Source organism: Dermacentor variabilis, chromosome 5 (assembly GCF_050947875.1).
Source record: "Dermacentor variabilis isolate Ectoservices chromosome 5, ASM5094787v1, whole genome shotgun sequence".
Taxonomy (NCBI): Eukaryota; Metazoa; Arthropoda; class Arachnida; order Ixodida; family Ixodidae; genus Dermacentor; species Dermacentor variabilis.
Genome location: NC_134572.1, coordinates 104,553,681 through 104,575,099, shown reverse-complemented (window position 1 = coordinate 104,575,099; position 21,419 = coordinate 104,553,681).

Here is a 21,419-nt window from a genome sequence, read left to right as displayed (position 1 = left end):
TAACAATTGGAGAGCTGGGCAGTAGTTTTTTTCTATCGAGCCTTGTCGCTAGCGAGAAGGGATCAGATACTTGAATGTTATTTTCTTTAACTTGGCGGCGCGACGAAAGCATGGTCTCCTTAATTTTAACGTTTGACAGTTGCATTATAACCCGATCCCACTTCGTATTTAAAAAAGTCCGAATTCGATGCGCCCGTTCAGCTGACATTGGTTGCAAGGCATTTCCCATGCAGAGCATCCAAAACTTTGAATGCTGACGACAGGGCATCATGAGTTTTCTGTCCAGTTTACAGCCATGACTCACGGGAATCGGGTTTGCCGTGAAAGAAAGTTGTTGCGCTTTGATCTGTCTTCGAAGTCATCTAAGCGCGAGGCTATGGTGTACTGAGTTTCGAACCACTAAGACCTTACTTGAATTATGACGAAATCATTGCAAACTGTGTCTAGCGCTTCATGCACAAGACACTGTTTATTAGGACGTTATCAGACGTTCAGGCCTTGCAATATCATATCGCATTTCAAATTGCGATATAAGTTATAATTATCATCATATATGTTATCATCATATTCGTAAGCATTCATCGCACTCCACAGTGACTTTCTGGTCACTCAATATATTATTGCTTGCAAAAGTGAAGTGCTGGATCTGCAAGCACATTCTGATAGCTATAGCTCATACAAAGTATCAACAAAGTGACAGAATGGGACACCACTGGCGTACTGACCTGCCGCGCTCATTCGTTTATACATTTGTCCGTTTGCGCTTCAATCAAAGGAACAGCAAGTAACAGTTATGTGTCAAAAGGCGGTTCATGTAATTCTCTCTCGAATTTTTATTATCTCAATGACGATTGCGTTGAAAGCTCAATTTATGCTACTGAACTCATTAAAAATTTAAACTTTTTTGTGGGATATGCGATTAACTAATAACGGACACATGATCAAATCATGACTATTATATAAGCTTGGTGAAACTAGTGTGAAAGGTCATGTGGTCGTTCGACGCCGTGAGAAATTATTATCCTGCCATTGCTCGCATGCTAGTGGGACCACACCATCATCGTCTCCTAATAAGACTGAGTTGATTTTTCTAAAGCTTTCTTAGCACGTAAGTGTATGTTGCAAAGTTTCGAAAGATAGACTGCTGGTCTCTCGTTCTCACTTTTTTTGACACCAGACAATCTCTGTGCCAGCTGTTACCTATTTCTTTTTTTACCTATTACCAAGAAGCACACGCCAAACGTTTCGACTGCCTACAAATTCTCACTTCCACAAGTGAGCATTCTACCTGCAGGCATAAGCGTCCTTTTTAAATCCCCCTACCTTTTAAAGTCGTACGACTGCGTATAACAAGTCTTCCGGAGGTTGAGAAAACGCACTTGTAACGATAATAAAGAATACTGGACCATTCGGGCACATGCAGCTGTTTTGGTGCCGTTTGGAGGCGCCTTACAGTATTTGCTGTTTAGCTTCGGGGTGGGCACGTGCTTCCTTCAGGCAAGGAACTGAAAATGGTAAAGATTAACAGGTCGTTGAAGCTGAATGGAGAGGCTAGAATACTATGACCTAGCTCCTCAGTAATTAAACGGGAGCGGTTGAGAAACGTGCTTTCGTAACAATTGATTCCCTAGAAACCCCAATTATTCCCATGCTGAGCATTGCACAAGTGGAGTGCCTACGCCTGCATCACAGCGTTTCGAATGATTCGGTCCTTGTAAAAGGGGAACAATTTATAATAAACCATCTGCTCTTCTTTTGTTGGAATTAATTTTAAAGGGACGATCTTTTTCTCTGCCTCCCCTTGCAGTTGGCATGAGTCGAAGCTGCTGGATTTCTCGTCGAGAGAGCACATCGTTTATTGGGATGCGGGTGAAAATTACGCGGTTCACTGACGTTGGAAAGCTTTGAACACAAGCTGCCACTCAATAATAAAAACTGCGTGCCAGACAGACTAAGGCAGGAGAATCACAACAATGCCATTCTTTCACTCGTGCATCCTAGCGTTTTGAGACACTTAGCGCGTACGTCACATACCTGTCATACCAAAAGGTGGAAGTAAGTCAGTATTCGTCATGCGAATTCACAACGAGGTACGGCTCCAGGGGTAGAAGGCAACCAGGGACCGTACCACAACAACAGCAAAAGGAGTGGAAAGAAGCCAAGAGTAACAATTGATGAGCTGGGCAGTAGCAGCCTCTCACTATAAACCACAACCAAACCTGACACAATTGACTAAGGATCTAGGACGAGGTCCGGCTCAAGGGGAAGGAAGCAATCCTAGACCAAACCACAAATAGCAGCACGAAAACAAGAAAAAAGCCAACGATGACAAGTTCAGCTGGGTCGCTAGTAGCCTCTCATCATAAACCACATGTGCACAACAAAAGATAACACAAATGACTAAGCTAGAAAGACAGCTTGAGGTCGTGAGAAGAGAGTGTGCAGCTCAAAAAGCAACAATCCAAACCCCACAACTGCAGCAAACAGCACCATCTAAACGGCCTAAGCCGCAGGAGGAGACGCATGTACTAACGTAAACCTAAAATAAGCAGATACTGGAGATGTTCCTTGAAATACTACAATGTATGACATAGCGAGTCACAACACTATTCAATTCACTTCAATTCAGTCCCTCTTTTCTATTAGACCGAGCAGGAAACACGACTAAAAGCTCGCGAGCTTGACAGAGGTCGTCCCTTACAAAAGTTTTTATAGAAAATCTATAGACAGTCTATAGACATTTGTCTATAAAGTCTATAGACTGTCTATATACATTTCTTATACATTTACTTATATCTTATACATATGCATTTCATATAAAGGCTAGTCTATAGACATAAAGCCATACACTTTTTATAGACTAGTCTATAAAAAGTCTCAATTTATAGACTTTCTATAGGCTGTCTTTAGACAGTCTCTAGACTTATGGCCATGCACATATTATAGACTAGTGTATAAAATTTCTCAGTCTATAGACTGTCTATATAGTGTCTATAGACTCTCTAGAGATTAATGAAAATTCATGTTTGCACACAATTGTCTGCACAACGTCTATAGACAAGTGTATAGGCTTATAGATCTACTTTTGTAGACCGAAGTCTATAGAATGTTAATAGACAAATGCCTATAGACTATCTATAGACTATTCCTATAGACAGTCTATAGGCTTATGGCCGTACAGTTTTATAGACTAATCTATAAAAAGTCTGAGTCTATACACTGTCTATAGAATGTCTATAGATTAGTGAAAATTCAGATTTGTAGACAAATGTCCGCAGAATATTTATAGACAAAAATTGCATTGGATTATATAGTTCTATTTTTGTAGACTGAAGTCTATGGAATGTCTATTGGCAAATGTCTGTAGATTATCTATAAACATTTTATTGGCTTCAGTCTACAAAAGTAGAACTATATATACAGTTCAACTTTTGTAGACGGAAGACTATAAAATGTATATAAGCAAATGGCTATAGACTACCTATAGACATTCTATAGACTTCAGTCTACAATAACAGAACTATATAATCCAATGCAATTTTTTCTATGACATTCTGCAGACATTTGTCAACAAACATGAATTTTCGTTATTCTATAGACAGTCTATAGACAGACATTTTATAGACAAGTCTACAAAGCGTGTATAAGGCCATAAGTCCAAAGCTATCTGCTATCTGCAAGTTAGTTTACATTTTTGTTTACATGTGGTAGCAAACAATTTTGAATGTATTTATGCATGTACACCTGTCACTTTTCATCTGCACTTATGCATTAACCTTAGTAGATAATAATGCTCCTGAACCAGTTGTACTCATATTTGTTGAATAAACAAAAAGAATTGAAGCGCTGAATCATGTAATGCAAAAAGGAATACAAATGCACTGGCGACAATTTACCTGTTCTTATTGAGCGATAAATTAGATGAATTTCTTAAAACACATGTAATATGCTATTATAGAAAGAGACTAAATACTTACACTACTTCCCCTTCACAAGCATGGTCGCCAGGCTGGCCTTGACCTTTGTGTCATTAGTCCCAAAGGTGCTGCAACGGTATGCTGCAAATAATTAGATCCAGCAATGTGAGGCAGAAATAACAAATGTGTATTCTTTCTATGTTCATGAAGCAGCCTAATATATTTGCTCAAACAATACTTAATCCGCTTCAACTATGAGTAATGCTGCTTCTCAATACAAATCAGTACCATTATACAATGTTTTTTTAGGGTATGGTGAGCAATTAAACAGTCACAACTGCTGCTCGTGCCAGCAACAGTATCTTCCATCTTATGATACGTTCATATATGATGCATTTATGTACTTATCCCAAATGATCTCTATATTTATTGCTGAAACGTTACCTAGTTGGACTGTCTCTACATTTTTTGGCTGGTAGTTAAATATGCCCGAGCAGATGGATATGCTAAGAAAACGTGACGGAGTATTCACAGTATCATGCGAAAGATTGTAATTTATTTTGCTTAATACATCTTTAAATTTCTTTCTCACTATCTTAACTGTATGGGTCATTGGCGATAACTTCAACCGAAGGCAGATGGATTGACTGTATGAATATGGTCACTTAGTTTCTTAGAGCTTAGGAGGCTTCTTGAGCATGCTAACAGGTTTTCAAGTTTGGTATACCACATGAGCACCCGAAATACCACGTGAGCACTTTGCGTCATGGCACGACAGACATGCACTTCCTAGGAAACAAAGCTGACACTATAGTTCGAATGAATGCTATCAGAGTAAATTATTTAAGGTGCTCTCAAAGATGAAAAAGAATTTCTAGGGTTTCGAGGTTCAAAACATTTAGTGAATGCAAAAAAAAACAAATTGAGTAAGAAATGTCATGTAAGTATGCCTGACTTAAATTTTTTTTCAATAAACGGAACCAATTTCCCTCAACATTTTATGAGATAAAACGTCTTAAAATATATTTAACAGAGATTTCCTGGAAACTTTGTGTGGCATATAACATGAGAGCATACCTATGTGGTCTTTTTCAATTTCCCCGATCTTTTTCCAAGCCTTCCCTGACTGTTTCCATGAAAATTTTCTGGAAATCTATTACATTCGCTTCTTAAGTGCAACAAAAAAATTGTGGTTTAATGCTTGCCAAGTACTGCCAGTCCATAATATTTAGATAAAACAAATAACACATCAGTCACTTGACATGCAGTATTAGATTCAACTGAATTGAATTCCTTGTTTAATAAAGCTGACAAGAGCTTGGGCAAGATCGTAATTGATGGCCACACGAGTACAGCACGGAAGACAAGGACACAGAGACACACACGTAAAGCAATTGTAACAATGTGAGGAAAAACTATTCAATCTATTATTTTTACGATTCAATAGTAGTTCTCTATATAATTTGCTCTCATCAATTATGCCTCTAGTTAACTTTGTTTACCTCTGACTAAAGGCAATATGGCATTATGAATGAGTACCATTATGATGTTTCGTTATGTTACAGTATGATTAGCAGTTACATAACCGTAATGGTCGCCGGTGCAGGTAACGATACGTTTCAAGACGGGTTCATGTGACACACAGCGTACTTATAAATATAAAAGAAATGCAAGAATCCCAAACTATTCCTAAATCCCAAATTATTCATAAGATACCCGGCTGGACTGTGCACATTTTCAGGTGGCAATGCAATATGCCCGTGCGGAACGAGCATGCTCAGTATAGTGACTGCAGTTTTCTATCATCACGTTAAGAATTGCAATTTATTTCCGCTTGGAACAGTCTGCAATGTCTGTTTTCTCATACTTCTAGATGAATGCATTTGCCACACTTTCAGTAGAATGCACATGAATACGGGCGTATTGATAAGGTTACTTATCAACTAAAACCTATTACGATCTCTTAGGTGTGTTGATAAGGTTAGAACAAGTGCAATGTCCGCTAAATTATTTGAATAATCTGTGCGTTATCTACTAAAAGAAGGGCACGAAATGGATAATCTGGCTCTTTTTTCTTTTGTACAGTGCATATAATATAGGGTGTCCAAAACGACGGCACTAAATGCAGCAGTAACGAAAACCGGTACACTTATTATGCACGACAAGAGCTTCATACCGTGCCCGATTGGCACAATGAGAAACTGCGCCAGCAGCTGCCTAGTGATTAACAGCCCGTAAACTGCATGAAGCCGAAGCATCGAAAGGCGCTTAACACTTTTCAAATAGCCGGAAAGATAACTTCTGCTCCTAAACAGTTTATAAAAGAAACAAAAAATATCTTGCAACTACCGTCAAACGTAATGCCTTCAGTTTGAAACGTCTAAAGGTGCTTCCCGGAGCGACTAATTTATTGTTCGCTATTTTTTTCGGCTAAGTTGCGAAGCTGCGAGTGACTGAGCTCATCGCAGGTTTCATGCTTCAAAAGCAGTTGTGGTTGCATATAATTAGGTTGCGTGAATCTGGATATTTCTTCAAGTCTCGTGTTTTGCTTGCGGTAACTTCCCAAAATTATTTAGATTGGTTGCCAGGAACCTTAAAAATACTGCTAGTTTTAAACTAAACGAAAACGGCAGCGCACACACTGCTGATGCATGCCCCGCAAACAGGGCCTTTCATCCGAGTACGCTAGCAGTTATTCAACTATAGGTCTGTGTTTAAAAATTATTCATGCTAACACAATTTCGAGATATATACGTATAGCGTGTCACGAGAATTTCACTACACATGCGGCGCAGCATTCATCGAGGCCCGATCGAGCGCCACGAAATGAGATCTACCATACTGGCTGGTCAACACACACATTCCGCTTAGTGGCAGCTCACTATCAAGTTAAAACATGGTGTACTTCCTTTTTTACGCGCATCAACTATGACGCTAAAATCAACAAGCCCGAGCAATCGCTCGCCGTAAAACATTCCGCATAGCAGAAGCGAGAACAAGAGCGCGTTATCAAATCATGTCAACGACAAACCGCCACAATACCCGAGTCGCCAGCGCTACATGCAGCCGGTTCGCGCTGCGAAATGCGCTCACATAATCATGAGCCATTGACGCAAAACATCTTTGCTAAAGCTCAGCGTTCACTGTAGTTCACGTGAGATGCCACAAAGCAGACACGCATACATAGACACCAACGTTCAGGCAGACACCGCACGCCGCTACAAGCGTTTACGCGCCTGGCACACTCGTAGAGAATTCAAATTGACGCGGACAGATGGCGCTCCGCCATGGCGCATGCGCAGGAGATCCGCGCGCTAGGGCGTGCGTGCTCCTAGGAGTCTGAGCACCTTTTCCTTTCTATTTTTTGTCTCTTTCTCTCCCTCTCTGCGCGCCATGCGAGCCGGAACGTGTTGCTTTTCTTTTCCATTTTTCATCTTTTTTTTTATGAACGAAGGAAATGCGCTGGCAGGTTGTATTTTTTTATTGATATGATCTAAGGAGATGTTGGCGCTCAGTTTAAGGCGCCGGCTACTCCTCATCTCTTGAGTGGTTCCGTCATACATTGTACAGGGTTCAAGGTTACATATCAAATAGTCTTTTCACACAAGCATCAGGACTTATCACGCAACGTTTCCACAGCAAGACTATGACGTAAGGAATACATGGTACATGGTACAAGAATACAAGAATACATGGTACGCAACGTTTCCACAGGAAGACTATGACGTAAGGAATACATGATACATACAATATACAATGTAAATGTCTCCACACTTATGTAGATGAAAGTCTCAAAAGTACAAAAGATATTGTGGCCTAATAACACATTGTCTAGTCAGCGGGTGGTACATACATCGTGTAAATGCATTATCACATACAGTCACAACAGAACAGTCAACATAACATAATTCACAAACAGATGGATATATACAGTGACAATGAAATGAAGTGAACAATGAAAGCGCTAATAACGTCCAGCAATGCCGCTGTCTTTAACAAAAGTCTTTAGTGCTTTTAAAGCACTCTTCTGTAAGGCCGTCGTTGGCCAAGGGCCCAAAAGTTTCCTTAAACTGAAAGGTCTGCAGTATAATTTAATTAGCGCTGATTTAAGTCGGCTTCTTGGTGTGTCGTGATGTGGGCAATCTAGAAGGAGGTGATATATATCTTCGTCTACAAATCCACAATCACATTCGGGGATTTCAGCACGGCCAATTCTGTGTAAGAAATGCTTTGTGTAGGCAGTGCCTAGCCTTAATTGATGAATAAAGGTTTCCATAGTTCTATGTAATGACAATGAAAATTTGAATTCAATAAATGGATCAATATGATATAAGTCCGAGCTCTTAGAATTCTGGTCAAACCAAGTGTTTCTAGACATTTTGAGAGACGTTGTCCTTATAATGCAGCGTAATTCATCCTGTGATATTGGTAGCGGAGCCGTATCATCATTGAGGTGCGCTTGTCGTGCTGCTTAATCGGCTGCTTTGTTGCCAGGAATGTCGCAATGCCCTGGTATCCACTGGAATGCTATTGAATGTTTCGCTTCGCTTGCCTTTGTGAGGTTTTTAAGCGTTTCATATATGATACTGTCAATGAATGTTTTCCCCTTTGTGCTGCAGAGTGATGTTAGAGCCGCCTGTGAATCGCTGAAAATTACCCATTTTTGCGCATCTCTTACTGACAATATAAATTTTATCGCACATAGGCTTGCGAACAGTTCAGCCGTTGTGGACGAAGTCGCACGAGATAACTTATATGATTCTTGTTTGTTGAGGTGCGGTATAATGAATGATGAAGTTGAAGAGGTTGCTGTACTGGAGCCATCTGTATAGACGTGTGTGTATCCTGAATACAGCATATGTATCTGGTACAGCGCTAGTTGTTGAGCAGCTCGAATGAACATGTCTCTTTTGCTGAATATCCCATCTACGGACAATTCGATTTTTGGAACTGTAAGCGGCCATGGAGGATATTCGATGTCTGAGTTCCAAAATTCATTTCTTGGCAATATGTGAAGATTTTCTTGAATTTCTACATGAACATAACTTCTATCTCGTTTCATTATGTCTACACCCAATGGGTGGTTTTTATGCTGGGTTTGAAGACGGAAATAATGCCGGCATGTTTCTGTAGTTCGCTTAACTGGAAATGGTGATTGGCGAGCCTCAGCTATTACAAGAGAACTATAAGTCGCTCGTGGAACTCCTAGGCATAGGCGTAGTCCTCTAGCTAAAAGTCTTTGAAGTCGTTCTTCTGACGTGTGGGAAAGTTCGTGTAAGATGGGCGCGGAATACGCAACTTTTTGTCGTATTAATGCATTGTGAACAGTCAGCATGGACGATACTGATCCGCCCCATGATGTGCTTGCAAGTCTGCGAAGTACAGTCACTATGGCATTGACCTCGTTTTCGAGTTTTTTTATGTGGGGTGCCCAGGATAGCAGCCTATCAAGTATTATGCCTAGAAATCGATGCTGTGTGACAATCATTAGAGGGTGTCCTTCCAGATTAACAGTGAAATTTTTAACTGCCTTCGAGTGAAGGGCAATACAGCTGTCTTTGCGTGTGGTAGTACCATTCCTCTCTCTCTCAAAAATTTGTTGATTATATTTATGCCGTCTTGCAATGCCATTTGAAGTAGTTGAGCATTAGACCCAGATGTCCAAATACACACATCATCTGCATACAGTGAAAACTTTAACTGTGATGGCAGCCTTGTTAAATCAGCCTGGTACCTGGTGTTGGGCGAACGCTGATCGTCATGACAGCTTGTATTACAAATGCTGTGGGCTATCCTATGAAACTGGAACGCACACATGAATGAATGCGCTGTTTGTAACAGCCGTAACAGGGCCCTTCAGGCGCATGCATTACCGCTAGCGACGATGAGTAATACAGCGTATTTGTTGCATATGTTCCAGCGTACTGCGAAATATGATGCCCGCACCTATGTTAGTGCAAATTTTGCGGGCTGAGGATAGGTGAAAGCAATCAGTACAGCATTGAGGCACTCATATGCGTGGCTGCGCCGGCATACCGCGTGCGAAATGATGGGTGGGCTCAGAGAATTTGGCACATATTTTAAGTGAATGAGAAACTTTCTTGAGTTTATGTTGCAGGATATCAGTCAACGAAAAACCACGCGATGTTAGTGCTGCAGCCGACATATGAAGACAATGTGAAAAGCATCTGAAAATCGGCCGACACACATCGCGCGCACACATGCGCGACATCGGTTCATCCCACACTCACAAAGCCCGCGTTGTCACCTACAAACATTACGAGTCTATGTGCTGTTAGCTTGATGCCTGCTTGGAATCCACTTGTAGCTAAAGTTGGCGTTCATAACACCTGTTATCACAATTGGATCGGCGTTTTGCTTTCTTTATTCTACTGCCGCAAAATGCATCCTATGAGAACTGTGAAGACTGTCTTGGGATTGCCCATAGTGAATAGGTAGATCATATCATGTGGTCAACAAACGCGGAGGAATACACTGTGTGCATACTAAAGTCTAGAAATAGGCTCTACAGCAATCTCAGCAGTACACAACTTCAGTGGTTTATATCAAATGCAGCTCCGTATTCTCCACCGGCACCTGCGCTTGGTTACAGCGTACATTCCAGATTAACTATTTTTGTCTATTGTCAATCTATAGACGACATGTAAACCTGAAGCAATAAGTATTTCATGGTGTCGGCTGTTTTCTACTTCATTTCACGCCTTACCACAATCCGTATACGGACTGTTCGCACAAGTTGACATGACCTTTGATGACGTCCCACCCTAGTGCCTTCACCAGTGGTGATATAGGAAACCGTGGAAAATAATTCGAATTTTAAAGTAGAAAGGGTGTTTCACTTAATTTGAGCCTGACTTTAAGATATGCAAATGCTACGTAGCTGGAGAGAACCAAGCTAATGTTGTTTGACATCGCTTGGAGATACTGAGATTATTTTTTGCATTCTCCTGATTAGATAATTAGGGTTAATTAATATCTCAATGATAAAATTATAGCGCAACAGTAGAAACTCTCGATACAGCATTTTGTTGCTCAACACGTGCTCCATATTGTTCTCCGAGCGTGAAGAAGCCCGAGGTTACACGCAATGTGACTCGAGTGGCCGCTGGCGCAGCAGTAGGCGTGTATATATATATATATGTATATATAATGTGTGTGTGTGCGTGTGTGTGTGTATGGGGGGCTGTATGTGATAGTGTGCGTGTTTGTGACGACGTACGTAGAGTGGGAATAGACAAGAAAACATATACACCTGATCAACTCTCATCTATACACTCTAAAGACGAAGAATGAACAATACATAGAGGCTGCATCGACTTTCGTCTATAGGTAGTCTATAGAGGGAAAGTAGACAAAAAAACACCTTATCGACTTTTTTCTATAGACCATCTATATACTGCGAATAGAAAAAAAACTAGAAACTTTGACTTTCGTCAAATGAAATATATAGATAAATAATAGACAAAAATAAATAAAGACTGTATTGACTTTTGTCTATAGGTAGTCGATAGACGGGAAGCTGAGAAAAAAGAAACAAACACCTTATCGACTTTTTCTATAGACCGTCTATAGATTGCGAATAGACAAAAAGAAATAGACACTTTATCGACTTTTGTTTATAGACAGTCTATAGACTTTGCATCAACGAAATTGCAAATCTATAGAAAGGCAAGGCCGTCCATAAAACGTCTATAGACTTTCTATAGACAGTCTAAAGTCATTTTTGTAAGAGATTGTCCCCTTTATCAGCCTGGCAGTACTGTACCCAAGCAGAGGTTTTAATTTTTCCAAAAAAACGCTGAAACAAGATAACAAAAACACTTTGTAAAAAGCAGCGCTATTTATTGCAGCCCAAACACAGGCACTAGAAAAAAAGCAAATAACAGGATATGGGTAAAAGAAGAAACGGTATAGCTTTAAACTGAGTGCAATATCATCACGTAATTTCGCTAAGAAAAATCGCTTAATAGCATCATTTGAATTCTTGAAAGGGTCAAACAATTATTCGTTTAAATTATTTGATAATACTAGAACAGTATAATAAAGAGAATGCTCCGTATAATATGCTCTAGGTGTCGGCACTAACCAAATTTCTTCATTTCCAGTCTGCAGGATTTGCGTGATTTTCTCAAGTTTTGCGAGACAACAAATATAATTTTCACCTCTTCGGGAGGAGCATTTGTAGATCATTAAAAGTTTATAATTGTATAAAGTATAGATTGGCAATATTTTATAATTTAAAAACAAGTCAAGTGTGGGGAAGCAGTAAGTCAGGTCAGCAGTACATCTTACTGCTCTTTTTTGAAGAAGGTGAAGGCTGGATAAATTTGTGACATCTGAAGTGCCCCAAACGGTACAACAATATTGCAAGAGAGAGAGAACTAATGAGTTATATAGCAACAGCCTAACCTTCACAGGAAGAATACCGCGCAAACGCGACATAACACCGACAGCTGAATACACTTTTCATCTACTTATAATATTGTCAATATGACCATTCCTAGTCAAATGCTTTGAAGATAAACACCAAGGATTTTAACAGAATCGGCTATTTCAACATTAGCAGAGCTTTAAAAACACGTTCAACGGCCTAGAAATTACCTTCCCCTTTAGAAAGTACATTATATTTGTGTTTTTAGAATTAGTCTTCAAACAATTTGCTTTTGCCCATGTATTTAGCTCTTTGATATGATTTAGCTCTTTTAGCGCTGGGGTGGGTGCCATATTTTTTTTTTCTTTTCGCCTACGCGCACAAACCGCCAGAACCTAGTGCATACCAGTTCCGCTCTTAATGTGTTCGTGGGTTTATATTTAGGTGCGCGTTAATTAAGGAAGCCCAGATGGTGAAATATATTCCGGGGCACTTCACCACTCAGTGTCCCATAACCACATAATTGCTTTCGTTTGTTAAACCCCAAGAAAGAATCTGTTTCCCAGAACCAAATGATCTGGCTTCCTATTTGCTATAGCAGTTTTTCTTAGTTTCATTAATCAAATGATTTTTAAATATTGCAGCCGTTTACCCGGAATTAGTGTTGTATCAAATGAGCAGGTAAATTAAAACAGCGGTTCAAAGTAATGATAAACCACACTGCAAAAATATTTACGTATTTTTTGCACGGGTTTTGTCTATTGAAGGCGCTTCTGGACTCCCATTCTTCGGCATATGAACAAAGTTTTTTTGCAGAACCATCTTTCTTGTGGTTGACAGCTAAGACTTAAGGATGTTAATACGACAGGCCTCGGTCAATGACTCTCTTTGCCCTTCACATTCTGCAAATAGAAGCATCCCCCCCCCCCTCCCAGCAGAAAGCATTTTCTTTCTTGTTTAGATACTTTGGCACGCTAGCATCGCCTTGGCAAGGACACGCTGAGGATAAGCCGGACTTCTTTATCAAATTGCCGGCGGCGAAGCGGACCCCTTTTCTCTGCTAACGCAAAGTGGTTTTGCTCATCACCATGATCATTATCAATATTATCTTCTTTTCTCCAATCTTAAGATGCTCGTCCATCAGACAGCTTAAGGGAATTCTTTTTCTGTGTGTGTGAACCCGTTTGCATAGCTGTTTATTTACATGAAAGCCTGGAGACTCTCCACGTGCAAAACAAAAAATGTAGTTGCAAACTTGTATTGCATGAGCGAATGCCTTTAACTATCTTCCTGATCCGTTCGAATCTTGGTCGGCTTAACATCCTTTCTCGAGCATACATTGTTCGAGGCCACAGCCACAACATATGTGTGGTGAATGTCCTCGGTAAAACCTGCGACAGAACACATTGGGCAGTTAGTTCACTGCGTGTTCAGGTACTGGAAGCAAACTATAGAGGCATAAGTTGACAGGAATGGGTCAGATATGTTCCGATGACAGGCCTTTCGCAGACGAGAAGATCCTGGATTAGTGTTTTTGTGCGTCTGCGATGTCCAATGGCACAAAAGCGCTAACACGTTTCTTGAAATGTATCGACTTATACGATCGTTTTCGACAAAGTCAACCATGGACGTTTCATTTCGTGTGGGCGCGTGCCCGGCGAACTTCTCTCCCGGTTCAGGTCCTTTAGTTTCCTATCTCTCTTCCTCAGAGCTGAGTAGTCAACAGCACAAAGTCTGGGTAACCTCCCTAGTTTTCCCTGATCACTTATCACTCTCTTTTTTCATTTTTGTTCTTCTGCAGTCCTTTCTTTTGGTAGAAAAATTAGTTGATGTGGCCAGGTATTCAATGTTATAATTATTTCGTCCGAAGGAAAAAGCCATACCTAAATAATATGGTTATAGGATGAAAAAGAAGTATGTTTAGTTTGTGACTGTTTGTGTAGTTGTCAATAGACCACTTGTTAAGTAATTTTTCATGAAAGCACATTCTGATGAGTTCAAGAAGCAGTGCAAAAGTATTAGGCACTCAGGGTTGCGTCATTCTGAAAAAGGAGCGAAGCCATGCGAGAGGTGCAAGGTGCGATGATGAAAATTTTGGCTTAGCGTCAGTAGATGAAGGGGAACTGTTTTTTTTCTGTATTAATTCTACTTTGTTTATATCGGAAACCTTGTAGGAATTGCAAACAGCGGCTCAATGCTCTATAATTGGTCTTACGAGGGATCTGTATGCCAGTAATTTTTTTTCTTGGGAGCTACTTGCAGTGAGCAAAGCAAATATTCGAGCATATTCTGGGTTTTGTTAAAGGTAAGTTAATTTTATTACACAAGCACAAGTGAGTGGTAGTAAAGAAGTGAAGTTACCTATACAGTGGTAACCGATTCACTTAAGAAACATCAAACGAAGAGTGCAGAGCGAAGTAAACAGTACAATAGCAGCATGTCCGGAAGTATCAAACCTGTTTGTAGAGAAATCAAATGCTGAAGAATAACCACGCCAGATAGACTTGCACAGGTCAAGGATGTAATCAATATGATTGCAGTTCTGAATATTAACTCCCGCCAATTGTTTCAGAAATGGAAAGGTTAGCGACAGCATGTGAAAAAAGACGGATGCACAAAGTGTGTTTGTTTTCGTTTGCTTGTATGTGTTTCTAGGGAATGAAGGGGAAAGCAAGTCAGTGACCAAGGCCTGTCGGAAAAAGCCTTGGCTATTAGTCGGTTACCGGAAGAAAGGCGGCATTCCGCAACTGTTGTTCATGTGCCAAAGAACGGGAGTCTTGCAGCCCCTGCATTACAGATTATCCAGTAATCCTCTGTTGGGGCTACTTCCCCATTTCAATCTCCGCCTAAGTGCACTCAAGCAAAAAAAAGGGCATTTTGTCTTCTTATTTTTTTATTTTTTTGTCTTTGGCATATTAGCCCGGCTTCCGCAGGAATACGCTGAGGGTAAGCCGGATTCCATCTAGAATTTCCGGCAGCAGAAATGGTCTTTCTTTTGCTAACGCTAGGCTCTTTTTTTGACGTGGGCTGACAACCATGGTCGCTCTCTTCTCCTATGAAAAAATAACGACACATAGCTAAGGCGGACATTGACCGTGGATGCAGCTTACGACAGTTGATGGCATTATCTTGAGCTGGCTGGGAACACACTAAAGAAATGTGCGTGTTCGTAATCTCACAAATGCGAAAGGCGGCAGCAGAGAAAGCCATAACCTGTTACAGAGTACATCACCGCAATTCAACGCACATCACAGCACATCAGGACTAATGGGCTAATGAGTTCTGCTGGGCACCATGGTATGTCTAAATAAAGGTGTGTAGCGAAGGTTTCTGTGGTGCTTATACGCATTAGGTGTAGCATCTGGATTGAGAGTTGGCATTGGATTATAATTATCTTGAATTAGGTGCGATAGTGAAAATTAAATATAAAGAGGTGCATTAATTTGAAATGTGAATGTCTACAAATTTACTACATGAAAAACAACCCCAACGCTCTAATACAAAAACTAAATAATAAAACTACGGTAATTATTATTCTAAAACTTACGTTATTTGTAGCAAAGCAATCCCTAGGAGCACCTTTGCATAAGCATCACGTTTCCAAAGCTCACAACCTTTAAAAAACATGTGCTGTCTAAAATAAAAAACCGCCAGTTTAGCTGGAATGAAATGCAAGAACTACCTTTCGCATTACATTTCGTATTAAGGATTATGTGTTGGTTCGCAGTGAAAGTAGATTAGAAGCATGCACAATTTTATAATGTTCAAAATATTCCGATTTATTTTTCTACCTCCGCTTTTTATAGAAGGTCGCGTTTTTCCGCTCAGCGTGCGCATCTGCAGTGCTCCGTGATCCAAACAAAATAATTGGATTGCGTGGCTGCCGGAGCTCTTGGCATCGACAGTGAGCGCTGGATGGCCATGAGGGAGCTCAATACAGTCATAATACTCCACAAAGCCCCTTGTTTTCACTGTGTACCATAATGCATGAGCTCGGTGTCCCCAGCGCCTACTCGAGCGCAAAAAGCGTGGGCTGTTATGCGACCCGACTATCGCGTTTGTACCATTGCCCACTCGCGACCCATTGTTTTTTTAATCCATTTCCATTTCCATTAAGTTATCATTTCTTTAACTCAATTAGTAAGTACAAGTAATTTTGCATATGTTGTCCTTGGTGTTTTTGTTGTTGGCTTCTTATGGTACGAATATTGAAAATTGGGCACTTTAGTTCCCCTACTTCTATAGGTCCTTGCTTGCGAGGGTCTTGAGTCTGGCAACATTGATGCCATCAGGTAGCATGTGTGGGTTTATTGACGAGTTTCCCTCACCCAAATAGATCACGTATTCGTAACGCCTGCGACAGAAAGGTTATTCCACATCTGCTGCCAAGGTTTCTGAGTGGTGGCACTTGCTAACACTCCCAGGGCTAGTTAGTGTAGTAAAACCTAAATACCCCAGAAAATGGATAGAAAAGCAGCGCCACTGTAGCTCAAATGGTCGGATCATACGCACGCGTAAGGCGAAGACAGTTGTATCCCACCTGCGGCCAGTTGTTATTTTAGCCAGTAACATTTCCATTAATTTATGATTTCTTCAACTGGAATTCATAAGTACGAGTAATTTCCCCTATGTTATCCTTGGTATCTTTGTTGCTGGTTTCTTGTGATATGAGCACTACAAAAGGAATATTGTGGTCGCATCAGTTAACCGCCAACACAGCCAAGTAGTTGAAGATGAAGTTCTCCGAGGCGGTGACCCCGTTCCCTTCTGCTCGCTTTTTACTTCAGTATTAACTAGCTTGTTCACATTGTGCCTGGACTTCATTGCTCTGGAATTCAGAGAGGGGAAGTGCCGCTACCTACGAATCCACTGAAGCCAGGTACGAACTTTTCTTTGCCTTTTCCCTTGGAGTGTCTCCAACCGCTACGGCGGTCGGCAGCCTGGAACGGCGGCATCAGCCCTATGACCACCAGCGTGTTTTGAGGCACATGAGTGCATCGCAGGAACGCGTCCACAATTGTGCCAGCACACACCATGTGCATGACAGCATCAAGCCGGCACAGCTGGTTCTTGAGCATCAAGGTGCTCATGGCCCGCCTCCAGGGACCATGGGGGAATCCAGCGAACCTGATAGCAAGATACCTCCTATTCATGAGACACCCAATGAGAAGAATGACCGTACTTCAAGCTATGACCTAAGCGATTATGAAGCTATTGGCTGTGATGAAGAACCTTTCAAATTTATGACCGACAAAAAGAAAAGCGGTGAAGAGATTCATGTGGTGTTCTGATCATCAGAAGGGCACAATTTTTGGCAAGTGAATCCAAATCAAGCTGCATCAGAAATTGTCTCGGCGGCGGAGAAAAAAATTTCGAACGCTCTGAGTAAACAGAGAAGGCAGTTTTTCAGTGAGTGTTACCTCAGTGGCATCTACGTAAAACCTGCTTTTACTGGACGAAGTCGCAGGACTAACATACCGGCTTCGTACACTCGAAATGTCGGAAAAAATCGTCACGTGCCACTTCAGTACACTGAAGAGCAACTGCTCAAGTTTTTGAAAGATTTTGGAGTAATATCAGACCGCCGACAAGCAAGATACTACCGTGTGGAGGATGGTACAGCTGAATCGCTCTCTTTGCAAAGTGTAATCGTTCACTTCAGAGATGACAAGCCAATGCCCCAGAGAATCAACTTCGCCTTCACCAGCCACCCAGTGGAAGAATACCTTGGTCATGCCTTGAGGTGTTATAACTCTGAGAGGTTTGGGCTCGTGGCAAAAAACTTGTGGGACACGTCGATCTAAAATTTGCTCCGAGAACCATGATCATGCTGAATGCAAGTCTGCGAGACAGCCTAAATGTGCAAACTGTGCGGGTAATTATATGGCTTCTATCTCAGGATGTCCACAGAACAAGGCCGCATCCATGCTACGCAAACATGAATTAATTCCTGGTAAGCAACCACGACACAAGGAACCCCGTGCGAACCTTGATGCAGTGAGCCCAGCGAATCAACCCCAGTTTACATCAACTGAACAAAAATCAAAAGAACCTTCGTATTCGTCGACAGTAAAGCACCAAGCTGCGCAAGGGTCTCAGAGACGGTGGGGTCGTCATTCTGCTAGGGCAACTCAAGACCACACATCTCAACAACATCAGCGACTTAACCTAGGACAAACTCAGCGACCTTCTCAGAACACCACTCAGCGATCTCCTCAGACGGCGATTAAAACATCGGCATTCCAGGATAACACCGCGCCACAGTGTCGGACAGATGATTCTACCCATGCTATTTGCGGCAGTTCGAGCAATTTTCACAGCTCTACCTCAGATGAAGCTTGCAGACCTAAAGGCACTGTTGTCTACTTAGGCATTAATGAGCCAGCTGTCCACATCAGTGCTACCGGACGGCAAACCTGAGTAGTCGTTACGAAAATGTCGCAATATTTCAGGGGAACGCTAATAGCCTTCGATCCAAATCTGCTGATTCTCGCAAGTTAGTTGCACAATACAGCTTCCCTGTACTATGCATACAAGAGGCGGGAGTAGGTCACGATGGCCGTCTTGCTAATTGCATAATATAGAATTCCTCTCGTCCAGCTGGAAACAGTAGAAGAATGATCCGTGTTGGAAAGATTTGCCCTCTCACCTCATTGAATCTAGCAGTCCAGATTTTCGTTAATATGTAGCCTGTAAAGTATATATTCCAAGCCATGTGTAACAGTCGTAAGCATATACCTGCAAGCATCGAGACGTATGTAGATTGATAAATTGGTAAATATCTTCAGCATCACGGGGTCAAGCATGATTATGTGGGAACGCACACAACATATCATCGGGGAGTAATCACTGTGATGGCAATAGGAATATCAGTGCGCCCCGGAAAGACGCAATCTGTCAGTATTGAATGATGGATCTCTCACATTTATGCGGGGATATCTCTACGCCAGTTGCATAGAGGTAACACTGTGCTCTAATGATCTTGTTACCGACGCTATGTGAACAACAGATGCAGAAACACGTGGAAGCGATCACTTCCCAATTCTTATATCACACCCTCATTTAAAAAATACTGCGAAACGAAGATACGCGGATATAACAAACTGGCACCTCTTTCGTCAACGCTTGTCCAGTCGAGTGGATTGTGAAGCTGACGTAGAAAAACCAACATCATTGATACAAGAAACTATGAAAATGTGTACAAGTGCCCATTCTTGACGAGTACACATCAATTGATGGAGAATACAAACTTTCTAGAGCTGTAAGGAGAAGAGCAGAAAGAGCTTATCGCCGGAGGGAAAATATAGAAGCATATAAAAATTCGCAGCAAATCCACTCAGTAGAAATCCACTCACTAGAACAATTAGGGAAGATGGCTTTAATTTTTGCAATACGCTGTCTCCTCTGATACCAATTGAACGAGTATGGATGATTATTCGTGCATTAAGCTGCCTTGTTGCTCAAACACAGCCATTTCGTGCTCTCGCAATAGCCAAGGATGCTTCAGAATTAGTGATTGCTGAGGAATTCTGCATAGTTATAACTAAAACAAGTGTATCTATTACTAGTGCTGAGTTTTATTGTTCGATTGAAGTTACAAAACAAGAAGTTCTTGCGTGTTTTCAGTCACCGCATGTACAATTAGACTACGAATTTTCTCTGATGGAGCTAAAATGTGAGCTTGCGTCTTGTAAGACAAAGGCTGCTGCAGTCCAGATTTCATTACATAGGGTATGTCGCAAAACAAAGGACCTACTGGTCGATTGGCACTTTTGGAATTATTCAATGACTTGTGGAAAAAAGAGCGTGTCCCTGACTCTTGGAAAAAGGCATGAGTGATACCTATATTGAACCCTGACGAAACACATTTCTCTTGAATTTTTTTCCTCCTGTGAGTCTGACGAGCTGTTTATGCTAGGTCATGGAGACAATGATTGACGCTAGGCAGCAATGGTGGCGTGTGGATACAGAAGCACTTCGCTATCACATAAAAGAATTTCCAAAGCGGCGATGCACCATGGATGCAATTTTGGATATCTTTACGTATGTTGAACACGAACGAGCTAGGGGAAATGTCACAGCGGTTTTTTATACACTAAACAAACCTTCGACACAGCCAGCCATACTCATATACTACGTAGCATACTAGCACTGGGAGACTCTCGAAGGACGGTACGGGGGATATCCAACTTCTTGAACCGCAAGTCAATATTTATTCAAGCAAGTGAAGGAAAAAGTTCCTCTGATATTATTCAAGGAGTCCCACAAGGCAGTGTCTAAAGTACGTTTCTCTTTAACTGTGTGATGGTGGACTTACCGCGGAGATCTCCACCTTCACTACACTGCTCTACATATGCGCATGATGTTTGCATTTGGGCCTCTGGTTCAAGTATCAGCCTTGTTCAATCATCTTTGCAGAAAGGCCGAAACATTGTGGACAAAATCTTAAAGGAAAAGGGAATAGAACTGTCTTACAGTAAGACGGCTGTGTTACTTTTGATCACAGGCAATCTAAAGGATATACAGTTGTGCCTTTAGGGGCAACCTTTGACCCAGTGAAAAAGCACAAATTTCTGGGCGGTTATAGCAGACAGGCAACTTTCTTGGAGATCTCAGATTAAAGCTCTCGAAGAACACATAAACTCATTAATAAATGTTCTTCGCCCCGTAGTAGGCACGACATGGGGAGGGTCAGTTTTGTCCTTACTAAATATACATAATGCACTTATAAAGTAAAGGATAGCATATTGTTCACATTTTGTGCATTGGATCTCCCGTTCATCTAAAGAGAGACCCCCACGATTAATAGCTAGGATCATTAGAGTATGTTTAGGCGTTCCTTGAGCAAGCTAAAGTTCCTTCATAATTGCAGAAGCACGTCATCCTCCATTTTCTATTACGAGGACGGTTGAAACCTGTTGACACTACTTTCGCGTTTCAATACAGCACAAAAGGCACCTACTAGCATGTGCGCTAATTGAGAGAGACGGGGCAAACATCAATTCGGCGATTCCGGCGCAAAAATGTCTACCTCCACATCACGAATTATGGCCCTCAGATATCCCTTATCCTCCATGGCAACTCGTAGCTCCAAAAATTGAACTTTCGGT